Raw genomic sequence first — 8,764 nt, forward strand, 5'->3', positions numbered from 1 at the left:
CTGCTCATCAGGGCCACGCATGCTCACCAGGTGCACCTAGGTCTGCTCCCAGGGCAACGCGTGCTCACTAGGTGTCCTCCTCAGAGCCACACGGGCTCACCAGGTGTTCTCCCCAAGGGTATCTTTGTCCACTCCCCAGGGCCATGCGTGCTCACCAGGTGTACCTAGGTCTGCTCACCAGGGCAACGCGTGCTCACCAGGAGTACCTAGGTCTGCTCCCCAGGGCCACTGTGCTCACCAGGTGTACCTAGGTCTGCTCCCCAAGACCACGCATGCTCACCAGGTTTACCTAGGTCTGCTCACCAGGGCCACGTGAGCTCACCAGGTGTACCTAGGACTGCTCTCCAGGGCCACGCATGCTCACCGGGTGTACCTAGGTCTGCTCCCTAGGGCCAGGCGTGCTCACCAGGTGTAACCAGGTCTGCTCACCAGGGCCAGGCGTACTCACCAAGTGTACCTAGGTCTGCTCACCAGGGCCCCGCGTGCTCAATAGGTGTGTAGGAAAGTACCATCTTGCCTGGCATGTTACCCCCATTTTTCACTGTATATATGTTGTTTTAGTTGTATGTGTCACTGGGACCCTGTGCTCATAAGTGTGCCCTGAATGTGTTACTTGTGTTATGACTAACTGTCTCACTGAGGCTCTGGTATCCAGAACCTCAGTGGTTATGCTCTCTCATTTCTTTCAAATTGTAACTAACAGGCTAGTGACCAATTTTACCAATTTACATTGGCATACTGGAACACCCTTATAATTCCCTAGTATATGGTACTGAGGTACCCAGGGTATTGGGGGTTCCAGGAGATCCCTATGGGCTGCAGCATTTCTTTTGCCACCCATAGGGAGCTCTGACAATTCTTACACAGGCCTGCCACTGCAGCCTGAGTGAAATAACGTCCACGTATTTAGGCTTTTTAGGGTCTCTGTCTCTGGGGAAACTTTAGATAACGAATGCATGAGCTCAGCCGAGTTCCTCTGCATCTCTCTCTTCACCTTCTGATAAGGAATCGACCGCTGACCGCGCTGGAAGCCTGCAAACCTGCAACATAGTAGCAAAGACGACTACTGCAACTCTGTAACGCTGATCCTGCCGCCTTCGACTGTTTTCCTGCTTGTGCATGCTGTGGGGGTAGTCTGCCTCCTCTCTGCACCAGAAGCTCCGAAGAAATCTCCCGTGGGTCGACGGAATCTTCCCCCTGCAACCGCAGGCACCAAAAAGCTGCATTACCGGTCCCTTGGGTCTCCTCTCAGCACGACGAGCGAGGTCCCTCGAATCCAGCGACGCTGTCCAAGTGACCCCCACAGTTCAGTGACTCTTCAGCCCAAGTTTGGTGGAGGTAAGTCCTTGCCTCACCTCGCTGGGCTGCATTGCTGGGAACCGCGACTTTGCAAGCTACTCCGGCCCCTGTGCACTTCCGGCGGAAATCCTTCGTGCACAGCCAAGCCTGGGTCCACGGCACTCTAACCTGCATTGCACGACTTTCTAAGTTGGTCTCCGGCGACGTGGGACTCCTTTGTGCAACTTCGGCGAGCACCGTTTCACGCATCCTCGTAGTGCCTGTTTCTGGCACTTCTCCGGGTGCTACCTGCTTCAGTGAGGGCTCTTTGTCTTGCTCGACGTCCCCTCTCTCTGCAGGTCCAATTTGCGACCTCCTGGTCCCTCCTGGGCCCCAGCAGCGTCCAAAAACGCCAAACGCACGATTTGCGTGTAGCAAGGCTTGTTGGCGTCCTTCCGGCGGGAAAACACTTCTGCACGACTCTCCAAGGCGAGAGGGATCCGTCCACCAAAGGGGAAGTCTCTAGCCCTTTTCGTTCCTGCAGAAACCTCAGCTTCTTCTGTCCAGTCGAAGCTTCTTTGCACCCGCAGCTGGCATTTCCTGGGCATCTGCCCATCTCCGACTTGCTTGTGACTTTTGGACTTGGTCCCCTTGTTCCACAGGTACCCTAGATTGGAAATCCACAGTTGTTGCATTGCTGGTTTGTGTCTTTCCTGCATTATTCCTCTAACACGACTATTTTGTCCTTAGGGGAACTGTAGTGCACTTTCCACTCACTTTTCAGGGTCTTGGGGAGGGTTATTTTTCTAACTCTCACTATTTTCTAATAGTCCCAGCGACCCTCTACAAGGTCACATAGGTTTGGGGTCCATTCGTGGTTCGCATTCCACTTTTGGAGTATATGGTTTGTGTTGCCCCTATCCCTATGTTTCCCCATTGCATCCTATTGTAACTATACATTGTTTGCACTGTTTTCTAAGACTATACTGCATATTTTTGCTATTGTGTATATATATCTTGTGTATATTTCCTATCCTCTCACTGAGGGTACACTCTAAGATACTTTGGCATATTGTCATAAAAATAAAGTACCTTTATTTTTAGTATAACTGTGTATTGTGTTTTCTTATGATATTGTGCATATGACACTAAGTGGTACTGTAGTAGCTTCACACGTCTCCTAGTTCAGCCTAAGCTGCTCTGCTAAGCTACCATTATCTATCAGCCTAAGCTGCTAGACACCCTATACACTAATAAGGGATAACTGGGCCTGGTGCAAGGTGCAAGTACCCCTTGGTACTCACTACAAGCCAGTCAGGCCTCCTACAGTCTGTCCCCCTCAAGTTCCCGCAATGTCAGTCTGTCCCCCTCAAGTTCCCGCAATGTCAGTCTGACCCCCTCACGCTCCTTCTACAATGTCAGCACACTCACAGTCATGCTCTCTGCGGCCCTGTCCCCTAGATGGTCCAGCATGCAGCTACTTGATGTGTCGTTACTGGGATCTCCCGGGGAAAGGCTGCCAGACATGCACTGCATTGGTTACGACATACAGTATAAGTACTCATACAAGTACAGCGTGTGGAAAAGTTTGAGAGGTCATTAACCCCATTAACCACCAGAGCTGTCACAGGTGCATTAACCCCCAGAGCTGCCACAGGTGCATTAACCCCCAGAGCTGCCACAGATGCATTAACCCCCAGAGCCGCCACAGGTGCATTAACCCCCAGAGCCGCCACAGGTGCATTAACCCCCAGAGCCGCCACAGGTGCATTAACCCCCAGAGCCGCCACAGGTGCATTAAACCCCAGAGCCGCCACAGGTGCATTAACCCCCAGAGACGCCACAGGTGCATCAACCCCCAGAGCCGCCACAGGTGCATCAACCCCCAGAGCCGCCACAGGTGCATCAACCCCCAGAGCCGCCACAGGTGCATCAACCCCCAGAGCCGCCACAGGTGCATCAACCCCATTAACCGCCCAGAGCTGTCACAGGTGGAAAAAAAACCAGAGCTGTCACAGATGCATTAACCCTTGGAGCTGCCACAGGTGTATTAACCCCCAGAGACGTCACAGATGCATTAACCCCATTAACTCCCCAGAGCTGTCACAGGTGAATTAACCCCCAGAGCCGTCACAGGTGCATTAACCCCCAGAGCCGCCACAGGTGCATTAACCCTCAGAGCTGTCACAGGTGCATTAACTCCCCGGAGCCGCCACAGGTGCATCCACCCCCAGAGCTGCCACATGTGCATTAACCCCCAGAGCCGCCACAGGTGCATTAACCCCCAGAGCCGCCACAGGTGCATTAACTCCAGAGACGCCACAGGTGCATTAACCCCCAGAGCCGCCACAGGTGCATTAACCCCCAGAGCTGCCACAGGTGCATTAACCCCCAGAGCCGCCACATGTGCATCAACCCCCAGAGCCGCCACAGGTGCATTAACCCCCAGAGCTGTCACAGGTGCATTAACCCCCAGAGCCGCCACATGTGCATCAACCCCCAGAGCCGCCACAGGTGCATCAACCCCCAGAGCCGTCACAGATGCATTAACCCCATTAACTCCCCAGAGCTGTCACAGGTGCATTAACCCCCAGAGCTGTCACAGGTGCATTAACCGCCAGAGCCACCACAGGTGCATTAACCGCCAGAGCCGCCACAGGTGCATCAACCCCCAGAGCCGTCACAGGTGCATCAACCCCCAGAGCCGTCACAGATGCATTAACCCCCAGAGCCGTCACAGGTGCATTAACCGCCAGAGCCACCACAGGTGCATTAACCGCCAGAGCCGCCACAGGTGCATCAACCCCCAGAGCCGTCACAGGTGCATCAACCCCCAGAGCCGTCACAGATGCATTAACCCCCAGAGCCGTCACAGATGCATTAACCCCATTAACTCCCCAGAGCTGTCACAGGTGCATTAACCCCCAGAGCCGCCACAGGCGCATCAACCCCCAGAGCCGCCACAGGCGCATCAACCCCCAGAGCCGCCACAGGTGCATCAACCCCCAGAGCCGCCACAGGTGCATCAACCCCCAGAGCCGCCACAGGTGCATCAACCCCCAGAGCCGCCACAGGTGCATCAACCCCCAGAGCCGCCACAGGTGCATCAACCCCCAGAGCCGCCACAGATGCATCAACCCCCAGAGCCGCCACAGATGCATCAACCCCCAGAGCCGCCACAGATGCATCAACCCCCAGAGCCGCCACAGATGCATCAACCCCCAGAGCCGTCACAGATGCATTAACCCCATTAACTCCCCAGAGCTGTCACAGGTGCATTAACCCTCAGAGCCGCCACAGGTGCATTAACCCTCAGAGCCGCCACAGATGCATCAACCCCCAGAGCCGTCACAGATGCATTAACCCCATTAACTCCCCAGAGCTGTCACAGGTGCATTAACCCTCAGAGCCGTCACAGGTGCATTAACCCTCAGAGCTGCCACAGGTGCATTAACCCCCAGAGCTGTCACAGGTGAATTAACCCCCAGAGCTGTCACAGGTGAATTAACCCCCAGAGCTGCCACAGGTGCATTAACCCCCAGAGACGCCACAGGTGCATTAACCCCCAGAGACGCCACAGGTGCATTAACCCCCAGAGCTGTCACAGATGCATTAACCCCCAGAGCCGTCACAGATGCATTAACCCCATTAACTCCCCAGAGCTGTCACAGGTGCATTAACCCCCAGAGCCGCCACAGGCGCATCAACCCCCAGAGCCGCCACAGGTGCATCAACCCCCAGAGCCGCCACAGGTGCATCAACCCCCAGAGCCGCCACAGGTGCATCAACCCCCAGAGCCGCCACAGGTGCATCAACCCCCAGAGCCGCCACAGGTGCATCAACCCCCAGAGCCGCCACAGATGCATCAACCCCCAGAGCCGCCACAGATGCATCAACCCCCAGAGCCGTCACAGATGCATTAACCCCATTAACTCCCCAGAGCTGTCACAGGTGCATTAACCCTCAGAGCCGCCACAGGTGCATTAACCCTCAGAGCCGCCACAGATGCATCAACCCCCAGAGCCGTCACAGATGCATTAACCCCATTAACTCCCCAGAGCTGTCACAGGTGCATTAACCCTCAGAGCCGTCACAGGTGCATTAACCCTCAGAGCTGCCACAGGTGCATTAACCCCCAGAGCTGTCACAGGTGCATTAAGCCCCGGAGCTGTCACAGGTGCATTAAGCCCCGGAGCTGTCACAGGTGAATTAACCCCCAGAGCTGCCACAGGTGCATTAACCCCCAGAGACGCCACAGGTGCATTAACCCCCAGAGACGCCACAGGTGCATTAACCCCCAGAGACGCCACAGGTGCATTAACCCCCAGAGACGCCACAGGTGCATTAACCCACAGAGACGCCACAGGTGCATCAACCCCCAGAGCCGTCACAGATGCATTAACCCCATTAACTCCCCAGAGCTGCCACAGGTGCATTAACCCCCAGAGCTGTCACAGGTGCATTAACCCCCAGAGCTGTCACAGGTGCATTAACTCCCCAGAGCTGTCACAGGTGCATTAACTCCCCAGAGCTGTCACAGGTGCATTAACTCCCCAGAGCTGCCACAGGTGCATTAACTCCCCAGAGCTGCCACAAGTGCATTAACTCCCCAGAGCTGCCACAAGTGCATTAACTCCTGTAGGAGGCTGGACTGGCTTGTAGTGAGTACCAAGGGGTACTTGCACCTTGCACGAGGCCCAGTTATCCCTTATTAGTGTATAGGGTGTCTAGCAGCTTAGGCTGATAGATAATGGTAGCTTAGCAGAGCAGCTTAGGCTGAACTAGGAGACGTGTGAAGCTACTACAGTACCACTTAGTGTCATATGCACAATATCATAAGAAAACACAATACACAGTTATACTAAAAATAAAGGTACTTTATTTTTATGACAATATGCCAAAGTATCTTAGAGTGTACCCTCAGTGAGAGGATAGGAAATATACACAAGATATATATACACAATAGCAAAAATATGCAGTATAGTCTTAGAAAACAGTGCAAACAATGTATAGTTACAATAGGATGCAATGGGGAAACATAGGGATAGGGGCAACACAAACCATATACTCCAGAAGTGGAATGCGAACCACGAATGAACCCCAAACCTATGTGACCTTGTAGAGGGTCGCTGGGACTATTAGAAAATAGTGAGAGTTAGCAAAATAACCCTCCCCAAGACCCTGAAAAGTGAGTGCAAAGTGCACTAAAGTTCCCCTAAGGACAAAATAGTCGTGTTAGAGGGAAAATGCAAGGAAAACACAAATCAGCAATGCAACAACGATGGATTCCTGACTGAGGGTACCTGTGGAACAAGGGGACCAAGTCCAAAAGTCACAAGCAGCTCGGAGATGGGCAGATGCCCAAGAAATGCCAGCGGTTGGTGCAAAGAAGCTCTTACTAGGCTGAAGAACTGTGAATACTGCAGGAACGACAAGGGCTAGAGACTTCCCCTTTGGAGGATGGATCCCCCACGCCTTGGAGAGTCGTGCAGAAGTGTTTTCCCGCCGGATGGACGCCAACAAGCCTTGCTACACGCAAATCGTGCGTTTGGCGTTTTTGGACGCTGCTGGGGCCCAGGAGGGACCAGGAGGTCGCAAATTGGACCTGCAGAGAGAGGGGACGTCGAGCAAGACAAAGAGCCCTCACTGAAGCAGGTAGCACCCGGAGAAGTGCCAGAAACAGGCACTCCGAGGATGCGTGAAACGGTGCTCGCCGAAGTTGCACAAAGGAGTCCCACGTCGCCGGAGACCAACTTAGAAAGTCGTGCAATGCAGGTTAGAGTGCCGTGGACCCAGGCTTGGCTGTGCACGAAGGATTTCCGCCGGAAGCGCACAGGGGCCGGAGTAGCTTGCAAAGTCGCGGTTCCCAGCAATGCAGCCCAGCGAGGTGAGGCAAGGACTTACCTCCACCAAACTTGGGCTGAAGAGTCACTGGACTGTGGGGGTCACTTGGACGGTGTCGCTGGATTCGAGGGACCTCGCTCGTCGTGCTGAGAGGAGACCCAAGGGACCGGTAATGCAGCTTTTTGGTGCCTGCGGTTGCAGGGGGAAGATTCCGTCGACCCACGGGAGATTTCTTCGGAGCTTCTGGTGCAGAGAGGAGGCGGACTACCCCCACAGCATGCACAAGCAGGAAAACAGTCGAGAAGGCGGCAGGATCAGCGTTACAGAGTTGCAGTAGTCGTCTTTGCTACTATGTTGCAGGTTTGCAGGCTTCCAGCGCGGTCAGCGGTCGATTCCTTATCAGAAGGTGAAGAGGGAGATGCAGAGGAACTCGGCTGATCTCATGCATTCGTTATCTAAAGTTTCCCCAGAGACAGAGACCCTAAATAGCCAGAAAAGAGGGTTTGGCTACCTAGGAGAGAGGAAAGGCTACTAACACCTGAAGGAGCCTATCAGCAGGAGTCTCTGAAGTCACCTGGTGGCACTGGCCACTCAGAGCAGTCCAGTGTGCCAGCAGCACCTCTGTTTCCAAGATGGCAGAGGTCTGGAGCACACTGGAGGAGCTCTGGACACCTCCCAGGGGAGGTGCAGGTCAGGGGAGTGGTCACTCCCCTTTCCTTTGTCCAGTTTCGCGCCAGAGCAGGGGCTAAGGGGTCCCTGAACCGGTGTAGACTGGCTTATGCAGAATTGGGCACATCTGTGCCCAACAAAGCATTTCCAGAGGCTGGGGGAGGCTACTCCTCCCCTGCCTTCACACCATTTTCCAAAGGGAGAGGGTGTCACACCCTCTCTCAGAGAAAGTTCTTTGTTCTGCCATCCTGGGCCAGGCCTGGCTGGACCCCAGGAGGGCAGCTGCCTGTCTGAGGGGTTGGCAGCAGCAGCAGCTGCAGAGAAACCCCAGGAAGGGCAGTCTTGCAGTACCAGGGTCTGTGCTACAGACCACTGGGATCATGGAATGGTCCCAACAATGCCAGGATGGCATAGAGGGGGCAATTCCATGATCATAGACATGTTACATGGCCATATTCGGAGTTACCATGGTGAAGCTACATATACATACTACAGAGCCGCCACAGGTGCATTAACCTCCAGAGCCGCCACAGGTGCATTAACCCCCCCGGAGCTGTCACAGGTGCATTAACCCCCAGAGCCGTCACAGGTGCATTAACCCCCAGAGCTGCCACAGGTGCATTAACCCTCAGAGCTGTCACAGGTGCACTAACCCTCGCAGGCGCCTAACCTGGCATCAACGTCTGTCCGGATGTGCCTTACACTTCTTCTGTGGGCCTTTTAGAAGGCGGACCGGAAGTACGGCTCCTCTGCCAGCCGTTAAGATGGCGGACCGGAAGTGAACCTCTCTTGCCTGCTGTTAGGATGGCGGACAGGAAGTGCTGCGCTTCTGCCAGCCGTTAAGATGGCGGACCGGAAGTGAACCTCTCTTGCCAGCCGTTAAAATGGCGGACCGGAAGTGCACTTCTTGTGCCAGCCATTTGGACCCCTAGAGAAGTGTTTGGGTTTTAACCTTTGACTTTCGGTATCAGAG

General features: G+C 54.5%; 1 protein-coding gene across 8 annotated transcripts in view; it reads right to left on the reverse strand.

Moving 5' to 3' along the window:
- The window catches only part of LOC138246648 (zinc finger protein 271-like), a 55,952-nt gene extending 47,421 nt beyond the window's left edge, over positions 1-8,531 (reverse strand). For 4 of the 8 annotated variants that reach the window (XM_069201759.1, XM_069201413.1, XM_069201633.1 and 1 more), the window contains exon 1: positions 8,445-8,507. The gene's annotated coding sequence lies outside the window, so the exon portion shown is untranslated. Of the gene's footprint in view, positions 1-8,444 lie in introns of all 8 variants that reach the window. The other 4 variants (XM_069201683.1, XM_069201543.1, XM_069201604.1 and 1 more) reach the window with 3 other exon arrangements.
- Between the last annotated feature and the right edge of the window lie 233 nt (positions 8,532-8,764).

This window comes from Pleurodeles waltl, chromosome 1_1 (assembly GCF_031143425.1).
Source record: "Pleurodeles waltl isolate 20211129_DDA chromosome 1_1, aPleWal1.hap1.20221129, whole genome shotgun sequence".
In the NCBI taxonomy this organism is placed as follows: Eukaryota; Metazoa; Chordata; class Amphibia; order Caudata; family Salamandridae; genus Pleurodeles; species Pleurodeles waltl.